The 21,493-nt window shown below is 42.5% G+C and overlaps 1 protein-coding gene across 2 annotated transcripts in view; it reads right to left on the bottom strand.

Annotated features, from left to right (window-relative positions):
* The window catches only part of CDH11 (cadherin 11), a 142,401-nt gene that overhangs the window by 119,900 nt on the left and 1,008 nt on the right, over positions 1–21,493 (bottom strand). The gene's annotated exons all lie outside the window — the stretch shown is intronic.

The following is a 21,493-nucleotide window of genomic DNA, read 5'->3' as shown; positions in this document are numbered from 1 at the left end:
ATTTGGTAGATGTCATTAAAGTCTATAATCAGTTTACGTTAAGTAAAGATTATTCTCGATAGTCTGGGTGGGCCTGACTCAACCAGCTGAAAACCCTTCCAAACAGAACTGAAGTTACTCTAATGAAGAGAAAAGTCCACCTGTGGACTGTAGCTACAGCTCCCATCCTCGGGCTCCAGTCTGCCCTTCCTGCCACCTGTCCCGTAGGACCTCAGACTTGCCTTGTCAACCCTTGCAATTGCTTGAGCCAGTTACTTCCAATAAATCTCCTAATATACGTGTATCCTACTGGTTCTATTACCCTCAGTGTATCCTTACTGATACACAATGTGTCCATCAGCATTTACAGATAGGAAACTTCAGACAACTTCATACTCAAGGGAATGGAAGAGGCTCTGCAATCTCCCGATAGCAGCCAGGAATGCATTCTAATTCCCCTGAATGACAGTCTTCTTACTTATGTCCAAAGGTCAAATTTCAACTGGTTCAATAACAAGAACGCTATGCTTTCCAGTTTGCACATTTTTTTTTACGAGTTCTTGGAAAAAGTAATTCATAGTAGTTTATTACAAAGCCATTGTTGCAGAAGATCATATGGATGATATCTCTGTAAAGCCTCTTTTCATTAATGCCTTTATCTGGTTGTTCTACACAAAAAGCATTTTAGTTATGGAGAAAAATATGTGTCAGTTTTCAAATTATGATTTTTTGCACTGGAGAAGTGATAATAGGCAAGAGAATATATTGGTGTAAAGGGTAAGGGTTTGAGCTTCATGGGTTCTTAAATGAATGACTCTGGATGGACTAGTTTCTATGAGCCTCAGTTTCCCCGACTGTGAAATAAAGATATGATCCACCATACAAGTTTCTATGAATGGTGCTTACTATGGCCCTTCAAAAATTAATCTTTCAGATTGATCTCCATTCTCTAGGGCAGGGCTTCTGAATGTCAGCACTATTGGGCCAGATAATTATTTGTTGGGGGGAGGGGCTGTTGTTCTGTGTATTATTATAGGATGTTTAGCAGCATCCCTGGCCTCTACCCACTAGATACCAGTAGCACACCCCTACCCCGTGGTGACAACCAAAGATGTCTCAGACCTTGAAAAATGTCCCCTGCTGGAAAAATCATCCCAGGTTGATAACTACTGCTCTCTAGGGGAGCAATTATTACTGTTATTTTTTTTTTTTTTTTGCTTTTGCTTTTTAAATTTTTCTTAAAAATTTAAATATCGAATATATATAGAAGAGCATAGTTCTATGAATTTGCACTAAGGGAACATGACCCTGTTATCAGCCCTATAACAAAGAACAAAACGCTGCGAGCTCCCCCACCCTCCACAGGAAGCCCCTGACGTGCTCTCCTTTTGTAACTACTGGGGACTTTGGGTCAGTGAAATTGAGGCATAAATTTTAAATCGTAAGGGGAAATTCAGAATGTGAGTCCGTAAACTGGTTTCCTATGTGATTTTTCCGAGGTAACAAAGCTGTGCTAGAATAATCATCTAACTAGAAATCATCACAAAATGGCAGGTAAGCCACCCGAACCCAGAGGAGGATTTCCGGGAATATTGGTAGAAGAATGGCAACCCTTACGGTTTTCTCCTCCCAACCTGAAAATTCAGCTTGTCTGAATTGGAGAAAAGAAATTTTGTCAAAAGAGATCAATGGAGAAGAGAGGGTCGTAAGATGGGGCAGAGCAACAGCTAGGAGAACCAAACTGGCCAATGTGGTTTCTTCAGAGCATCTGAGAAATGCGATGTGTCCTCGGGTGTTATGACAGTCTTCTTGTTTGCCTGAGTTCCCTGGATGCGAGGGACTGGCAGACAAACATACTAGAGTTGACGTAACTTCGGATGCTCTGTGAAACAACTTTTGTCGTCCAGTTACATGAGCTATTCAAGTCCTACTCAGCAAGAAAATATCGAGGCAGCAGGCCAGAATGACACTCCTTCTCTGGATATATAATAGTCATGCTGTTGGGCATTTACCAAATTGCCCTCATTCATCTGGGAGCTGCTGGAGAATTGGGGCTCTGTCTTTTCATTTTTACTATCCCCTAGAGCATCTCCTATTGGGCCTGGGCTGTGGTAGGTGCTTATCTAATGTGTATTAGTTGAAAAAAGAAATTATGTAATAGAAAGTGCATCTCACTGGAAGTTAAAAGTGCTGATGCCCTGTTCTTGACTCCACCATCATCATGTCATGTGATTTTAGGGGTAATCCTCCAATCTCTCTAAATATTAGCACCTAAATCTGTTTGAAAATGTAAAATGTAATATCAAATGTAAATGAATCAAATGCCCTTCAAGGTCACTTTCAGAGCTTTGATTCTAAAGGATATATTGAGCAGAATTCCCAACATTACAGAAATGCCTTATAACCATCTATTTTCTCATTCACTCATTTATACTTTCAGTAACTTACTCTTTTACTCAACCATCTATGGGTACCATGAATTGTGAGATGGTATCCTGGTTTAGGCTTCATGGAATCCACAGCCACTGAGAAACAACACATAGACAGCTATACCATAATGAACTCCATATTGGAAGATGACACGAATCTTCTCTCAAAGAGAGTAAATAGCACAAATGCAGACATAAACTGACTAAAACACAGTAAAGGTTTAGGGAAGCCAAATACCATTTCATTGATCCATTCATCTGTCCATCTATCCAGTAACAATTTTGAGCATCTATGTGTTAAAGGGGTTTTGTGTTCTGTCCCAACCCCACTGTCAACCACAAGGATGAACACATGGCCCAAGTTGGGTCCTTAAGCATATTCACAGAAGATAGAAAATGGCCTCAGAAATGGGCATGCGGCTCAAGCAAGGCAATCTCAGTCCTTCTTTGGAATTTTCTGATACAGAGGCAGAGAGACAGCTCTTTCCTGCTCCTGCAAACTTCAAGTATAAACATGTTCTGAGCCTGCCAGTGGTCATGGTGTCCTTGTTTATGTCACATAGGAAAACCTTTCAGTGGCAAGACAGTCTGAGACTAACACTCAAAGAGAAGCAGAGATAAGGAGATGAAGAGGTCACCGTGTGGAAATGTAGGACAGATTTCTCGAGATTGTGAAGCCCTGTATCTAGTCCAGCCAGAAGCTAGACCTCTCGTGAACTTCCCATTTACACAGCCCCAAACTTCTCCTATTAAACTCTTCTGAGCTAGATGTCTGTAACCTGTAGCCCCTGCAACCTGCTATGTGCCAAATACTAAAGAAGCCATGAGTGTTGGAGCTAAAGAAGTTCAGAGGGCTCTGACCAAAGGCAGGAAGCAAGGAGGAAAGAGAAGAAGGATGAATCTTAAATGTCACAAGAGAAATGACAAAGGATGAAATCGGGACAAGAGCAAAATCAGAAAAATGGCCATATTGTGAGAGGAGTCAGAAATCAAATCAATAGTAATTGGCCATAGACTAGATGTGAGGTCTCAGAAATGAGGCCCCTTGAGATTTATGTCTGTATTTTCATTTGCCTCTGCTTGGATACCTTGGTGGATAATATTGATATCACTGGAATATGGAATACAGGAAAATGATCACATTTAAAGGTTTGCTAAGTTAAGTTTGGTATGCATTCTGGGGATGCGCCAGTGTTAGGACGGTAGGTGAAGCTATGAAGTCTGTGAATCATCCCAGTGAACAAGTGTGATAGGAGAAGAGAAGATGTCTGGAATAAAATACTGAAGAAAGAAGCACTAAGAATCTCCAATATTTAACAGAAAAGGCTGAGATGGGTGTCCAACCAAGGTAAATCAGAAAAAGTTTCTCTTTTTCTGAGACAGAGAAGCATCTTAAGAAAAATTAAGAGACTGAATTTGGGGGAGGCTGAAGTGAGAGGACAACGAGAGGGATCTCCCACCACAGTGGCATCTATTGGGAGACCCAAGATGGGTAGGCAAATTGCTATGTTTAATGCCCCCTGAGAAAACCATCTCCTGTCCTTCCACTTACAGCCTATACCTCTTATCAAGGGATTTCATGTAAATATCTCTTCTTCAGATGGATGTTTAGTCACTTTTTTTTTTCTTGTCACAGGTGAAAATCTGATCACTTTCTCCCCAAAAGCAATCCCTCAGATATGTGTGGGCTATATTCTATCAGGCATCATCTCCAAGCTTCTATCCATTAACCAAAGGAATTATGTTCTAGTAATTTTATCCATTCCAACCATTTACTTATACAAGCTTGTTCTACACATTCACTGATTTCTCAGAACCCCCGAGAGATGCATACTACTCTCCTAATACATTCTCACTAAGAAGGACTTTCCCTGGAATAAAGGCAATGAACGCCCACCAGGAGACATGAGCGTGAACAAGCAGATGCCATGACATAGAGGCCCAGATTCTGCTCTTGGAAGAGCCCTAAACTCACATGTGATGCTGGTCAAGGTCCTTTCCCTCTGTGGGGCTCCCCTTCAATTTTAGGGAATCCAGCTCTCAGTATAGTTGTTAGGATTTCCTGTCATCACTTACGAAAAGTATCAGCCATGATACTAATACCTTGTCCTCCTTTTCTCCCTCCCCCATCTCTCCCTTCCTTCTTTCCTTGTCATTTCTTTCCTCTTTTTTTTTCTTTTTTCCTTCTTCCTTCTTCCCTTCCTGGTCATCACTTTGTAGGCCCGCAATAATGGTAAATATCCTCACAATTGTCTTCCTCATTTGTACCAGCGGTACTCAGCTGGGATGGGCAGAGACGGTGGCTATCATTCTCAAATGTCAGTTACTTCCTAATACATCACAAAGCATTGTCATGTTTTACTGATCACACTTACCACTACTGAGAAATATTTTGTTCATTTGTTTATATTTTATTTTCTGCTCCCTCAAACTAAAATATAAGGTCTACAAGAGTGGAAATTCTCTACCGTGGCCACCCTTGTATCTCCAGCCTAATTAATTTATCAGTGTCTCATGAATATTTGCTTAGTGGATGGATGGATGACACATTTTTAGTGTAACGTATTTTGCTTCAGGGCCACCTATACTCACAGGTATCCCACATCTTAAAGTCAGGTTGCAAGGTCTAAAGCTTATGTCACTGTTAGCTCACTCATACCTTTGAAAGTCATGATTATCTCTGATTGTAGATAAGAATGACCCTATTTTGGTCATCCCCTTTCTATGGATCCTTCTGTTAGATCCAGCTTTGGGGTGGAGATTCAGGAAAGCTGCGATAAAGCTAAGAAGGTGGCTTCTGCAGCTGTGGTTTAAAAGGTCCTGAGACGGGGGCACCTGGGTGGCTCAGTCAGTTAAGCATCCCACTCTTGGTTTCTGCTCAGCTCATGATCTTGCGGTCCTGGAATCGAGCACCACTCTGTGCTCAGCTCAGAGTCGGCTGGAGATTCTCTCTCCCTCCCTTTGTCCCTCCCTCTCCTCTCTCTCTAAAATAAATAAATAAATCTTTAAAAAAATTGTTGTATAAATTGTCCTTTGAAAAATCATGACTTGCACTATCTATACAGTATCGACTAGGTGCATGTGGCTACTGAGCACTTGAAATGCGCCTAGTCCCAACTGAGATGTGTTACACATATACACACACACCAGATTTCAAAGACTTAGTATGAAACAAGAATGAGAAATAGCACATTAATAATTTTATATTGATTGCCTCTCATAATATTTTGGATATATTGGCTTAAATAAACTGCATCATTAACATTGTCACCTATTTCCTTTTTTACTTTTTTTGACTAGACTATTGGAAAATTAAAAATTGCATATATGGCTCACATTTGAGACTTGTGTCACATGTCTCAAGGACAACATTTGCTTGGAGAGCTATCCTCCTAGAATTTCAATTATAAACATGTAAAAGCTTAAAAACAAAGGATTTGTTGGAGAAAATTGAGTTCTTAACATCTTCACAGTTACACAAATATGATTCATCCTGGGAAAGAGACCACTATTTATGTCAATTTCTTTAAAAGGAAAGCATGAAACCTTCACAAGTGATTGAAAGCTAGCTCTCATCTAATCCAGGGGAGGCTTGGGGCACCTGGGGACTCAGTCCATTGAGCACCTGACTCCTGATTTTGGCTCAGGTCATGGTCTCGAGGTTGTGGGATTGAGCCCCAATCGGGCTCTGATCAGCTTGTCACTCTCCCTCTGCTCCCCTCCCTTCCCCCTGCTCATGTACCCTCTATCTTTCTAAAATAAATAAAATCTTAAAAAAAGGGGGGAGGTTTTACAATAGCTTACCAAACTTGAGTGGAAGGAACAGAGCAGAGAAAATGGGTTTGGAGCCATTGAACTTGGATACAAAGTCCACATTGTCACTGCTGGCTATATAACCCGAGTAAGATGTGCAAGCTCACTGCACCTTCGCTTCCTCTCTGCAGAGAAGAAGTAACAATACACGTCTAACTCACAGGGTTGTCGCTGGCATTTATCAAGTACTCCCTTGGCTTTGCACATGTCCTTGTCATACCAATGGTGCAGATAAGGAAACTGAAGCAGAAAGAACTCATATATGCCTGGCCACGCTGCTCAAAACTGGTGGCGGTGGAATCCGAAAGCTTTTAGTCTGAACCCCTTCAGCTTTTGAGCTTTTATTTTTTTATTTTTATTTTTTTAAAGATTTTATTTATTTATTTGACAGAGAGAGAGAGAGAGAGAGAGAGCGCACAAGCAGGGGGAGAGGCAGAGGGAGAAGCAGGCTTCCCGCTGAGCAGAGAACCTGACGTGGGGCTCGATCCCAGGACCCTGGGATCATGATCTGAGCCGAAGGCAGACGCTTAACGACTGAGCCACCCAGGTGCCCCGCTTTTGAGCTTTTAATCACTCAGATCAGGTTTCACTGCTGTCATGAGACCTGAGTGAGACAATGAATTTTTTCAAAGGGATTTTTTTTAAAGATTTATTTATTTATTTGAGAGAGAGCAAGCGAGCAAGTTGGGGGAGGGGCAGAAGGAGAGGGATAATCTCAAGCAAACTCCCCACTGAGCGTGGAGCAGGACCTGAGGCTCCATCCCAAGACCCTGAGATCATGACCTGGGCTGAAATCAAGAGTCAGCTGCTTAACCGACTAAGCCACCCAGGAGCCCCTGAGACAATGAATTTAAAGCACATGCCAAAGCCATGGGAAACATCCATGTCTATTGTTGAAAGGCACAACAGAGCACTGACAGGATATAGTATTCAAGTCATTCTGTGCCCCATCAGCTCAAAAGAAACACCCAAAGAGATGAAGAGGAACCTAAGTGGACTCTGAAAACTCTGATAGGTTGGTAGTATCCTGGAGCCTGTAAGAATTGTTGAGTGTTCTGGGGAAATAGATTCCAAAGTTCACCTGTGAAATATGAAGTCAACAGGATAGGTAACTAAAAGGCTTAAAATCAGTTCCTACATGCTCAGTACAAGGAATCACTTGTATGTTTTCTTCCCAGTTCTTCCTCACACTCTGTTGGATTTCTGGGTCCACTTATAGCATCAAGTCACAATATCTTTTATTAAAGGTAGAGCATACATTTCACAGAGACTGAACTATTTACATAAAGCATTTTGTTTTGGTTTTGTTTCTGTAAGGAGCCCAGCAGGGCACTGGGAATGAGACAGAGGCAGAGCCAAGTAATAGTGAAAGATTAGGGAATATTCCTAACTCACCGAACCACTGCCAGGAATGGCCCCTAGGAGTTTCCCAAGGGGTGTAACTGGATCCAGCCTGCCCAATGACCTCCATCTACAGATCCCACAACACAAGGTCACTTCACGGAGTAACAGTCACATCTCAGTAACTATCCAACCCAGCACCTCTGTAATAGGCTTGATTATTTCTGACAAACTCATTTCTTGTCCAATTTGATATGAAAATTAAAGCTGTATTAGCACAATGTGTGCCACGTGAAAAGCATCCTCAATGCCCTACTGTAGCAAACCCAACTGAGCCTTGAAAAGAGGTTCAACAATACAGGTAAAGTTACTGTTTCCAAAATAGCTCTGTTTTGCATCCAAATCAGCCCTGCCTGGGAAGGCAGGCTCAGTGGGCCAAGCTGATACAATCAATGTAACTTTCTCAGAAGGAAACCATCTTCAGAGAAAATGTTAATCAAATCGTTTCCCATGCAAATGTAAAAATAGGGGAAACAATACTGGAGATGGTATCGATATTTTCAACATTAAGCAAAGACAGGCAATCCTTGAAGAGTGATGCTATTTCCATGAATTTAATCAATTCACATTCTTATCCACAAAGCTTTTCTTACTTGCCTTTGTTTTTACATCTATTAATTTAAATGAGTCAGGGGACAGGTTTTGGAGGCTCTTGGCCAGAACTGAGAACTAAGTCCTAAGTTCCCAACAGCCTATCATCAATTTGGTTTCTATTGTCCAAATAAAAATCTGAACCACAGGAGCTGGGTTAAGAGAATAATACATGTATTCTCTGGGTCAAGCTGGGTACCCAGAGCTTTTTTTTTTTTTTTTGACTTTTAAAATAGAACTCAGCTGTTCTTCCCAGATCCCTCCTGTGGCAAGGCGATTTTCCATTCTAACCCTCTTCTTCTACCAAAGAGGAAACTTGAGTCCAGGCAAAGGAAGCAAGTTTCCATCTCTTGTCTCACAGTGAGTTGGTTAACAAAGAAGGAATGGGTAAAAAGGATAGATGAAGGGGATATAGAAATGAAAATGTTCCAAGAATATTAGATCAGATAAAGAAATGCCAAGCACAGAGGCCTTGAGGCCTTTGTCTCTCTGAACAAGACTTTGTCATGTTGGTGTTTGCATCTTCAACCATCCGGTGTCATCTTCAGATCATCCTGGGTAGGGAGAAAGCCAAGAACCCATCAATCCTAGAAACATTAGAAGAGCCACAGGAAATGCTTTCTAGATCTTTCAGTCCTGAGTTCAAATCCTTTGCAACAATTTATCTGTGTGATCCCTTGGGGCTCCTGTTTATGAGGTTGGGAAGATGGGATGAGGTAATGCCTGGAAGGTCAAGTCCAGGGCACTCCATATGCACCTCACCAAATATCCATCCCCACTCCTCATTGACGATCAGTAGCAAGTCTCATGAACCCCTCAAAACCTCTTACCTCTGTGTACCTACAACAGAGCATTGGAGAACATGGAATCTCTGTTCAAATTCCTGCTTGTCCACTTATTAACCGCACAACACTGGGGAAAGTTGCTTAAGTACCCCGAGTCTTGGTTTCTATGTTTTATAAATGGGGATAGTTATAGCTTCTACCTCCCTGAGGTTGTAATGAGGTTGGACTGAGATAATTTATGGGAAGCACTGTGCACAGGTGTGCATATAGTAAATGCTCAGTGCACATCAGCTATTGTGAGAATGCTGCTACCCTAGTCCCTGCTTCATCATCTCTGCTGTAATCCCCTTCCTGCTGGCTTCCCTGTTTAGGGTCTCTATTCTTTCTATCAGTAATCCTCAATGCTGTTCCAGAAATCATTTAATAATGCATTCCACACCTCACACCCCTACTCCAAACCCTTCAAAGTTTCCCTAGGGCCTAGGGATTGAAGTCCAAAGCCCTGAATTTGGCATTCAGTGTACTCCACAGAGTCCTAAACTTATTACCCTGCAGGCATACTCTGTCCACTATCACTTGCTGGCATGCTCTGCTCAGGCAAACCCAGTCTGTGCCTTCCCCTCCTGGTGTTTCTGTTCGCGTGGCTTTCTATAGAATGCTGAGATGTGACAGTCGAAAAGCACCGTGCCAAGGGATTTGTGGAAGATTTGTGTGCCAGACCATTTTAGAGCTGGAAAGGACCGCAAAGGCCACTTTACAGATGAGAAGACTGAGGTTAATTGGCTTGCCCAAGGCCACACAGCTATTTATCAGCAATGTCAGGGCGGTACTAGGCTAGTCCTCCTTGAGGGAGGGAATCACCTGGCAGCTTATTAGGGAAAATTCGTCAGCAATTGGCGGCAAGCTTGCTGACAGGTGATCTTTCTCCGTTCATGAGAAATGAGATGTTATGCAGCCAATAAGAAAAGGACACAAGGCATGATTCTCTAAGTGAAAACTGGTTGCTTCTCTGTCTTGTAATGCAGGGCACGACAGCAATGGGGTTGATGGGGAGAGGGCAACTGAAATAATTCCATAGGACCCATCCCTCACTTCAAAGACACATCCTCTCTGGCTGCATTAGTCTCCTGACTAATGCTCCCAAATGCACTGCTGAGATTTGCTGAAGTTGAAGATTCTTTGCGATGTTTGCAGTAGGAGCGGCGATGAATAAAACACAAGAATCACCAATGCATTATTTCAAAGGCAAGTGTGCCCAGCTTTAACTGCTACATTGCAATTTTTACTCTAGGATAATAATACTTATAGTGACACTTCATTTATATACTGCTCCTTAGGTTCCCAAGAATAATAGAACAATGAAAACTATATCTTATAGTACAGCCGTGTCTATATGTGAAGTATATAGGGGAGTAAGCCAGTTCAAGAGCAATCTCCTGTCACCATTGGGATACTTGAGGTCAAAGTGTTGTGAATTGGAATTGTTGCCAGAAATAACCTCTGATTTTTCAGCTTGGTTTGGATTTTAAATACAGTTTTGCTATTATTGTCAATGAAATATTTTATAAAATCTTTAAATATGTTTTTAAATATTTAAAACCTTTAAGTATGCATGCTTTAATAGATAATAGAAAGTTGAGGGGGGCGCCTGGGTGGCTCAGTCGTTAAAAGTCTGCCTTCGGCTCAGGTCATGATCCCAGGGTCCTTGGATCGAGCCCCGCATCCGGCTCCCTGCTCAGCGGGAGGCCTACTTCTCCCTCTCCCACTCCCCCGCTTGTGTTCCTGCTCTCGCTAACTCTCTCTCTCTCTGTCAAATAAATAAATAAAAATCTTTAAAAAAAAAAAAAAAAAAAAGAAAGTTGATACCTACTAACACAGTTGCCCACCCAGCTCCACCTGTTTAGTTAGTCATCTGTGGTTTGTGGTCTGGATTTGTGTCCATGGTGACCAGTCAGGGAGTATCACACAGAAATTGAAATGCATGGCTCCAAGAGTCCCAGGCAGCTTGGTAATAACAGAGTCAGGTGTGGGCAAGGGGCTTCATCAGCCACAAAATCAAAGCCATTCTATGTTCAACTACCTGGCCCATTAGACAGTTATGAAATTCTGAGCTTGCCCCGAAGGCTTCCCTCTCTGGAAGGGTAATGCTGATTTCTTTCTTTTTTTGTTTTTTTAAGATTTTATTTATTTATTTGAGAGAGAGAGACAGAGATAGCGAGAGAGAGCAGAAGCTGGGAGGACAGGGAGAAGCAGGCTCCCTGCTGAGCAGGGAGCCTGACGACATGGGGCTTGATCCCAGCACCCTGGGATTATGACCTGAGCTGAAAGCAGACGCTTAACAACTGAGCCACCCAGGTGCCACCTAATTTGGATTCTTGTCCCTAAATCTGGCCTTAGCTTCCTCTGGATAATATTTTTGGGAATTTTGCATTGGCTCTTTGGCCAGTATCCATGGCCACGTGCCCACACAACCTGCCCTGTCCCTTCCAACAGATCATTTGCCATCCACATGACTAGCTATTACGCTGTCTGCCATAGCTTCCCATGGAAATCCCACCACATCTTACTAAGCTATATCAGTAGGCTTCAGCCTAGGTCTTGACGTTTTGCCTACTTCGTGCCCAAATTAAACTATTCAATGTTTCATAAAGGCTCCCTCTGTTCTACCCTCACACCCTAGCATCTAATTATCAACATTCTCTTCAGCATTCAAAAGGAGCTCAAAAGCCAGATACCCCACTCAGTGTTGCAGTAGATAAGATTTCTCACAGTAGTCTTGCAAAAATATGCAGGGAAATGAAGTCTTTTGGGTTTCTTAGTTCAGAGCAACAGAAACAGACCTAGGGTAGCACAGTTCTGCCAGGAAGGCTAGAGAAGCAGGCTCGGAAACTGGAGAGGGATGTCAGGAGTCTGGGACACTCAGAGCCACAGACCAGACACTTCCATGGAACAGGTGGGTGAGGGCACCACAGCAGTCTCTGCTGGACATGGGCACTCACAGCTTCACTCTACCACCCCGGTGGCCCCAGAAATCAGATGCTGGGACAACCACAGCCACAATGGCCAGAATGAGTGCTTCATGGCCAGTGGTTATGCTTATGTGTGTGTTCATGTCTGCATATATATAAGATACTGAATCCAAATTTAAAGCACACTGGGAAGTTGGTGCTGAGTCCGTGTTCTAGTTTCCAGGAGGGCTAGGGAAGCAACTCTCTGGCCCTTCAAGCTTCTGGAGTAGAGAGAGCGTTCTTCTCTCTACTGAGAAACTTATTGTGAGCTATTCTCCAAACACAGGAGGGGGTCCCACTGCTATGCAGCCAAACAAACAAACAAGCAAACAAGATGACAAATATGCAATACCAGGAATGACTAACATGTAGAATAGTGTATTCCAAACTGTTGAATTACTAGAAAGGAAGTGTCTTGTTTAATAAGATTCTGCCCCTGCTCCTTTTCTGGTTATTTTTATTGCTATTGTTGTTTTGTTTTTACCAAGCAAGGTTGGTAACTAAGTAAAGCAACTCATAGCATGAGGCTATGAGGGATGACAGAGATTCTGGACAAGAGACTAAAGATTTAAACTTAAAAATGTTTTGGGAGACTGGATCCGTGGACTGAACCTAACAATATGAAATAGAACGGAGACAATAGTAACAGCAATCCCATTCTGTGCACTGGTTTAAGCATGTTTATATATTAATAGTGTTTAATATCAGAGCCACCCTATAAGGTACATATTACTAACCCAGCTTATGTATGGGGAAGGGGAGAAATGGTTAAAGTGATTTGCACAGCTAAGAAGTGACAAGGCCAAAATTTGCAGCAGGGCAGTCTGACTCCAGAGCCTGTGGTAACAACCACTAAAGGTGCCTGTCATGTCTTACGTGCCAGGGACAGGTGGGGAAATGTGACTTAACAGCAACACATAAGGAAAAACAAATAAACAAATAAACTGTGGAGCATAAGTCCTCTGGGTGATGTGACTGGCAATAAAAGCTAATGTAATGTAGCCTCAGGCTGCAATAAAAGAAGTGTGTGGAAAGGAGGGGATAGTCTAGTGTTTAGCTGCCTAGATTTTTGTCTTCAGTCCTTCCCTCTGTGGAGGGCTGGAGCAAAAATGAATGAGGTGTTCACTCTGGAGATGTCAAGCCTGGGGAGAAGGCATCCTGGAAGACAATAAATACTGAGTAACAAATGTGGAAGAAGAACTACATCCGTTCTGCATGGCACCAAAGCCTTGAATCAAAGAATGTGACCTCTGGAGAGACAGTTTGGCTCTGCCTAAGGAAGGAAGTATTTCTGGTAAGGAAAGTTCTCAATGCCGAGATGATGTGCATCAGGGGAAATGCACCCCATATCACTAATGATGCCCAGCCATCATCAGTACATGGTAGCCACAAATGCCTTCCTTCCCCAGACCATCCTTGATCACTGCACTGGTTGTGACTCATCAGTCCTGTGGCCTCATTTATTTGTACTTCCTTTGCTGCACTAACTGTTTGCAACCTTGAGTTTTTACAGACATAGTATGTCCTGCACCATTGATATAACAGCTCCCTGAGGGAAGGCCTTATGATTTGACTATTTCTGTGTGCCCAGTCCAGAGCCTTTCATTAAAGCAGGTGACAAAGAAATGGGTTTGAAATCGAGTTCAAACCAAACCCTGCCAGCGAGCCCTGTGAAAGCTTGCAAGAGGTGGCAAGGTGAGATGCCACTCTACTCTGTTATCTAGGCAAACATGGAATGGAGATATTAATGATAGTGACTATACGGTAACAGACCTGAAGGCCAAGGTCAAATGGTACAGTTTTCAAAATATTATCAAATGACATTGGATTAGCTGACTATGACTTCCAAATAGAGATTCACAGAAAGCCCCATATATAGCTGTCACAACTTAACTGCCTAATGATGTAACAGGTTATATCTTTGTGTGGATAGAAAGATAGATAGATAGATAACGGAGCTAGTGATAGGTTTAAATAAAAACCAGAACACCAGTAAATCTAGTCTAAAAAAAAAAACAAAAAACAAATTTGCTTATAGGCACTGGTGAGAGACTGAGTTAAGAGCCAAGATTGCCCAGTTCTTGCTTTATCTGCCCTAAATGAGCATGTGATCTCAGGCAAGTCGTGGCTCCTCTCTGGGTCTCTGGACCCTCATCTCTAACTGAAGGTTGACTGGAATAGCTGATAATTCCATTAATGACTTCACACATCTGATTCCTCCTTGATAAAGTGGAATGTCCACTCCTTACTCAGGAAGTAGCAGGTCCAAGCTCTCTGTCACCTACTTTAATGGAAGGCTCTGGGCTTGCATTTTTCAGTTACCAGTTATGGAACATGGGGAATTCTGTTTTTTTTTTTTTTTCTTCAGGTTTTTTGTTTTTCTTTGTAAGAGCCTAGCAATAATCTTTACCAGTTCATAGAGTTACTATGGGTAAGTCTCATATAGAATATTCTTAGCCCAGTGCCTGAAACTAGCTAAATGCTCAATAAATGCTAGATTTTAACTATTATCTGATACTGATTTTCAAAGATTTGCAGGACTGTCAGGAGGAGGAAGAAGTGATGGAGAGCAGGGACAAAGAATAACTATTGGAAGAAAGTTACAAAAGAGGGGTATTTTAGGTCCTCCTATGATGGGGAATTTTAATGAACAGAGTTAATGGGTCATGGCTAGTGTGATGGGTTCCCTGAGAGGTAGTTAGCAGGCTGTCATCAGGACATGTAAGAAGCTGCAGGATTAATGGCAAACAGAAAACATGTGGAAAGAATAGTCAGACCAGAAGATCTCAGAAGCTTCTTTTATAGATAAGGTTTGGGATCTTACAGGGGCACGGGGTCTGAGCAGTCAGCTCAGTTCTCGGTCCAGCTATTTTTCTCTAGAAATCTAGGGAGGCCCCAGCTTGCACACACAGTAGAAAGCTTCTGGGCATGTGGACTCAGGACATACTGGGAAATCCGGCTTTCCTTCCTCAAGCCCCAGGAGCTTAGACAAGGGTCCAGAATCCTCCCAAGAGTCAGTTTCCCCGTTTGTACAACGGAGATGCTCATACCCTCCCCACAAGGTGAGGGCATAGAATAAATGAGGTGCCAGGTACAGCACCTTGCACATGGTAGGATACGAACACTTGGCTCTTCTTCCTTCCTTTTTACAGGCAAACACAGGGAGATGTTTCCTTTCCTTGCAAGGGGCACTCAGGAGGGACTTTGGGCCTGAGGTAGAAACACATGACACAAGAAAGCTGCAGAAGGGCCATAGCAGGACAACCCGGAAGGTCCAGGAGCCTTGGAAAGCACAGGCTGACTGTGCCCTTGAGTGTGAAAACAGTTGGAAAACCATTAAGGGCTGGGGCGGGGGGTGCGGGTGAGGTGGTAAGGGCTCCTGTTATTTTCAATGCTGTACCAAATCACTGTGCCTTTGCCTGGACCTGAGGAAGACCAGAAGCAGGGCACGAGCTTATTCAGCTGTGGTCTCTCCATCGGTCAAAATGGTCACTGCTCAACCCCCTTAAATTCCCAAACTACATTTACCTGAAAAACAAAGAGGAATATGCTTGAAATGGAGATGATTTATCATGGGGCTAATTATCATTTAAGCTAGTCTGGAATAGTAATGAGCCCCTTTTAAATGAAAGCAAACCTTGTGATGAATATCTCAACATCACATGCTTAGCAAACTTTCCCAGTAAGATATTACTTCAGGGCAACTTAACCACGGCAAACTGTATGTAAAATGAACAGAGAGAAAATGCAAAGGTAGGAGAAGGAGGCAGGCACTTTTCAAAAGCTGTAATTATATCTAAAATCTCAACTGCCTCTTGAATATTTTAAATGGAAGAGGGATGGGTCACTTAAACTTATGAAATAATTCAGAAAAAGGGAGGCACTAATAAACAATTCATCCCTAATTGGGAGAGGCCTCAATCTAAAGTAGAACGTTCAGTGCAGGATTTTGGCCTAGTAATTATAAGGAAGAACTGCCACCTGCCACTATTATTCTATAAAACCGAATCCCAGGTCTGAGAGGACAAAAGGACTGAGTGTTTAGTGAGTGCTTATCATGAATCAGGCACTGCACTCCATTCTCATTTTATCGTCACAAAAATTCTAGGACATGAGTATTATTACGGTTTCTATTTTAACAGATCGAGGCATCTGAGTCTTAGAGATGTTATGTTGCTTAATCTCAGTCACATACCCTCAGAGCACTGGGGCTGGAGCTGAGAAGGATCAAAGTACTAGGCAGGGCTGGAATTAGGGTGAGTCAGGTGAGGCACTGTCCTTGGGCACAAAATATAAGGGCTTGCCAAAAAACTCAGTAATCAAGATGAATAATATTGTAATGCGATATTTTAAAAATCATGTTGAATGGAGAAAGTCCATGATGAACAAAATATCAAAATGTTAAACAAAGACAGGGATCTTATTCTGCCCTTGCACACCTTGGCCTCATGCTCCTCATCCTAATTTCTTGCTGTCTGAATAACAGGTCCAAGCCTCAGCCTCGGGGATGATGGAAGTAGCCTGAGCGTTTAGGATGTGATAACAGGTAACGCTTTCCCAGAGATCCGTGGTGGGGGTGGTTTGCACTGTATGATATCTGAACGTCTATCCCTGCCTGCATCCACACTGGTTCTTACTGAGGATAAACACCACTGGTGGCGGGGATGCTACTCCAAATTTTCACTGTTTGCACTCACTGATGGAGCCTAATGATGGCTGAAAAGAGATCTCATGCGTCTTATACTAAAACCAGGGAGCAGCCTCCACCACTCCTGTTGCTATGTTAGGTAATCATCAGTGTGGAAGGCACTGCACCGAAAGCCAGTATCTTCCAGAAATTCCTACAAATTCTTAATTAGTGAAATCATGCGAGTGCAGAGGACCACGTCATGCGGATTTCTGGCAAAGAAGGGAATTCGTGGAGGAAGTGAATGTAGGTTTTTCCTCACCGGCAAAAAACCAGAAAAATTCGAGAAAAATTCACAGTATCCTGTGAGACGTTCTCAGTGCCAGAAAGCAATAGAATAAGACCCTGGCCACTGTTTACTGTGGACTATAAACCTGTTTATGCCAGCTTTCTGGATTCAGGACCTCACATGAGTCTCAAGGAGTGGAGAGAAAGGGAGGGGGACACCAGTATTTGGCCCACCGTGAGCAACAGCACCATTAGTCTCTCTCACACTTTTTTTTTTTCCTTCCCTTACCTCTTTCCTCCTTTCTCTCTCATCCGCCTATCTCACTTACTATCCTGGGGTACCAGATTCTCTGCCTGAGCTGAAACTTAAACCGGACAGACCATGAGAACAATGATTTATCTCAATAAGAATTCTGGAACTCTGCAACAGTCTGATAACTAATTAAACCAAATAACAATAAAATTTTGCCTCCAGTTCTAACAAACATGCATTATTCACAAGCACTTAAAATTTAAAAGCACTTTCTTTTTTTCAGTTAAATAAACTGTCCGGTGGTGAGTGAGCATTGGTTTACAAAACACTTTGTCTTATTTTCCACTGAGTTACTTAATACTCCTTCCCATAATCCATTTGCATTGATTCCTTCTTCATCAACGGCCTTTGCATTCCAACACACTCAGAGCTGCAAGGAACTGCACTGCTGACTCACCAGGGAGGCAATTGTATTCAGTTAAAAAAAATACAAACAAGAATCCACTTAAGACAGTACTTATTTTTTTTAATACAGCTTTCCTCTTAATTATAATATAGCGTTAGTGTTTTTTTTACATTATTCTTCTGAACTTTCATAATGACACTATCAAACAGTAACAAATATAAATTTGTGCAGCCTGAAATAAGCAATTTAATCATAAGCAGTAATTTCCATATCACTGAGGGAAAAAAGAAGTCAAATGATTAAACTCCAGTACATGAGGACCAATCTTGAATTAAATTTTACTCTCTGCTAAATTTAGGGTTTTTTACAGCAATATCAAGAATGGTTTAAAGGTAATAGTAAAACATTTACAGTTATATTAAAACTCCATGCCCCAAAGTGTTTACCAAAGATCAACTGCTATTCTTTTTTTTGCAAATTAGAAATGTCTTGCAGACCTCTTCAAAACCTCCTGAAAGAATAGGCAATGATACCACGGCAATCTCACTAATATTTATTTCTCTTCTTTATTCATTCGCTTCCCCTCGGAGTCTCAAATGATGCTCTTTCTGGCAGGAAAAAAAAAAAGGCCAGAAATTCTCCCAGATCACAGCCTCACTGAGCGCTGACCTGGTGTATCATGCAGCCCAGCCCCCACGCATCTCCTGCTCAGACAATCTCAAGTTACAAAAGATTTTCCAACTTTCTAGTAAACTCCAAGATGGGAAGAAGAGGCTGAAGGTAACGGATCCACCGACTAGAAAGATGTTAATCCTGACAAACTGCTCAGGCGGTAGCCTGAACCATAGCTAGATTGAATTCGGTCTCTCCTGAGAGGGCCAGACAAGGCTGGTGCTAACAAAACCGCTTTTCATGGTGCCCTCAAAAGCAGATGGGCCCCATGCAGAAAGCTGGAGAAGGGCGCCATTGCCCTCTAGTGGCCAGAAGTGCAATCTTCCGCGAAGGAGCCCATTTCCAGAGATGCACAAGGCTCTCAATGTCAGGGTAAAATTATAGCAGAAAGATGTCTAATTATCCTCCTCGAGTGTTTTCTTTAGTCTTTCCTGCCCATAGAAGAGGCTGTGGATGGCTATCACAGTAATCCTGATGGAATCCTCATGGATTCTTAGTACTACTGGTGTGCCAGAATTTGTCCAACTTTCTCTAGCTTTACGTTTGTTTTTTTTTTTCTTTTTAACATACCTGTTGATGTCTCTCCCCTAGCCCACATAGACCAAAGATCTGTACATATTTTAGGGGCAATAACATTGGATTGGAAAGGTTGACAACCCAAATGCTTGGGAGATCTAGAATGGGGGCTCCTGACAAACTAGGTAACTTTTCCTGAAACAATGACCAATTTCATAAGGGGGGGGGGAACATCCCAACCACATTTCAATCCCTCAAATTGAAATATGAATTTACACAGTGCTCAGATTTTCTAGGAAAAACACTGAGGAATTCACAGTCATTCTGCAAACTTGATAGTTTAAGAGAAAATGTTTGTTACCTACTTTCAAACTCCATAGACCAGTGTTTTATCATTATTAATGATTAGGTATGCCTATGATCAAAGTGAAAAAAAAATATTGAAAATAAACAAACCCCAAAATGGTTATGCTTCTTGAACATTTGCCTATATAAATGTATTGAAAATGGAAGAAAACTAAAATCAGACCTGCAGATCTTTGGATGGTTCTGAAAATAGATCTGAATATCACAGATCAAAGTTTATGTGAACTGTCAACTTCATAAGTCACAGACATTCATGGGCAAGGTTCTGAGACACACTATGCTCATGGGAGTTTAGCTCTGGCATTGTAAATCAAGCCTTGAGGTCAAAGTCATGGCGTTTCCCATAGAGGGTCCCCAAAACCAGAATCTTTACAAGGCAGCCATGTAATTCTATTCAAGGAGGAAGAAAAGCCATGAATTATGAAGACAAGTGCATTAAAGGAGCATGAAATTGATCTGTATTCCCCCAAATCATGGCATGGCTCTCCAACCCTACCCCCTCTCCTCTCACAAATAAACAAACAAACATATACATCCACTGCCACCCCTGCAAAGAGGAAAGAAGAGTGCTGGGACATAAAAAAATAGAGCCGTGACTTTTTTTTTTTAATTCTCAAATTAACAAAAGATTGCATCTTAATTGAAAACAGAATTTAGGTTTCTAGTAATTTTACTGTCTGGTGTTCTGATAGGAATGCTGAACATAATGGAAGTTCTGAAGTGCTATCAAGATGGTCCAATGCTTCAATTAGAACTATTTTAAAAGCCTATTTTTTTCTAGTAAGCAATAAACCCAGTTTGAGTAAATCTACATGTTTGGGCCTCAACAGATGATCGAATCTCTGTCCTCTTCATTCTCCCTCCCCACCCCCCACTCCAGGGATGTGGGTGTGTGTGTGTGTTGGGGGGGTTATTCCTTTTTTTTCGAACAATGTAGTAAAATGGCCAGCTTATGCTGAAATTACAACAAAAATGATAGTAATAGTTGTTATTAACAATAAAGCCTGGCTGCAACACATTTTTAATGCATTAATTTGCAATGTTTCAAAACTAAGATGTAAAGATAATTCTCACCCAAGCAAAGTTTCCTGGCTTCTCAGATGCCCTTCCCTGGTCTATACTTGAAAACTACTTACATTTCTTTGTACTAGGCAGGATTTCAGTTTTGCAGGGAGGTTCGAATTCCAGGGCCCACTTGCCAACTCTAAAACTTGGAATCAGAGCTCAGGAGTAAAGAAATCTAGTGACCAGGAGCTTCAGGATCCTTCTGGTATTGACCACAACTCTGTCCCTTTGTTTTGCAACTTTTATTCCTTTGTTCTGTTAGAAGAAGACCAGGCTCCCTGCAGCTAGGGTTGGGCTGGGACTACTTCTGTGTTCTGGTGTCTGCATCTCACGTATATAGGAAAAATAATTCCTGGATTAATGAAAAGAAGCTCAGCCCCTTCTCTTCAACTCTCCCATGGTGTTAAGCTCTAGCGCTCGGAGCCCAGCCTGGCAAAATGTGCTGATGCGATGCTGGTTGATCCTCGCTCCTGAGAATGCTTCTGCATTCCCATTCCCCAGAAAGCCAGACACCCCGCAAAACCATCGATGTCTGCTGCAAGCCCAAGTGATAAAGAATTGATCCATCCTCTTGCCAGATTAATTATCGTTGTCTTCCCTCTGATTAAACCGAAAACTTACTCCCTGCCTCATATTAACCTGATAGGAAAGATCCGAAGAGGAAAACAAGGAAAGATTTCAGAACCACCCGAACAAGATTTCTTTAGGGGGAAACGGGAGGGAAGACTTTAGACAGATCTATACCCCCTACAGCAGGGTTTCAGGAACAACCCTCCATCTCCATCCCTTAGGGACAATCCGTCGTCATGCAGGGATGTGGGTGTGTGTGTGTGTTGGGGGGCATTATTAAATAATTAAAAGATGCAATTTCTTAATAGCAGTGCGATGGCCCATGAAATTCTTGCTGCATTATCAGCAAAAGCAACAGGGCTTTTTCTAGCACCTAGAAAACCTTTCACTCGGGAGAGGGAGGCGTGTGGAGCACCCCCAGCCCCACCCCCCCCACACACACACCCTCCCGCTCCCGCGAAAGAAGGGCCTTGGCGAGAAAGGGATAAGGAAGTGTGACCGGGGGGGACTCCCCGACCCCACTTTCTCTGGGGACTCTTTTCTTCACAGAGCGAAGCGGGCCCTCCTTACAGCTCTGTCCGGCTTGAGGGGAGAAAGGGTGCTCTCGTCGCCGCCCTTCCCATCCTGCCGGCTCGCGTTCCGGGGCAAAGCTAGGGGAGGAGGGCCGTGCGTGCGGGGAGCGGGAGAGGCTTGGCGCGCTCTGGGAGGAGGCGCAGGCTTAGGG

This window comes from Halichoerus grypus, chromosome 15 (genome assembly GCF_964656455.1).
Source record: "Halichoerus grypus chromosome 15, mHalGry1.hap1.1, whole genome shotgun sequence".
Taxonomy (NCBI): Eukaryota; Metazoa; Chordata; class Mammalia; order Carnivora; family Phocidae; genus Halichoerus; species Halichoerus grypus.
This window is presented reverse-complemented; position numbering and strand designations above follow the sequence as displayed.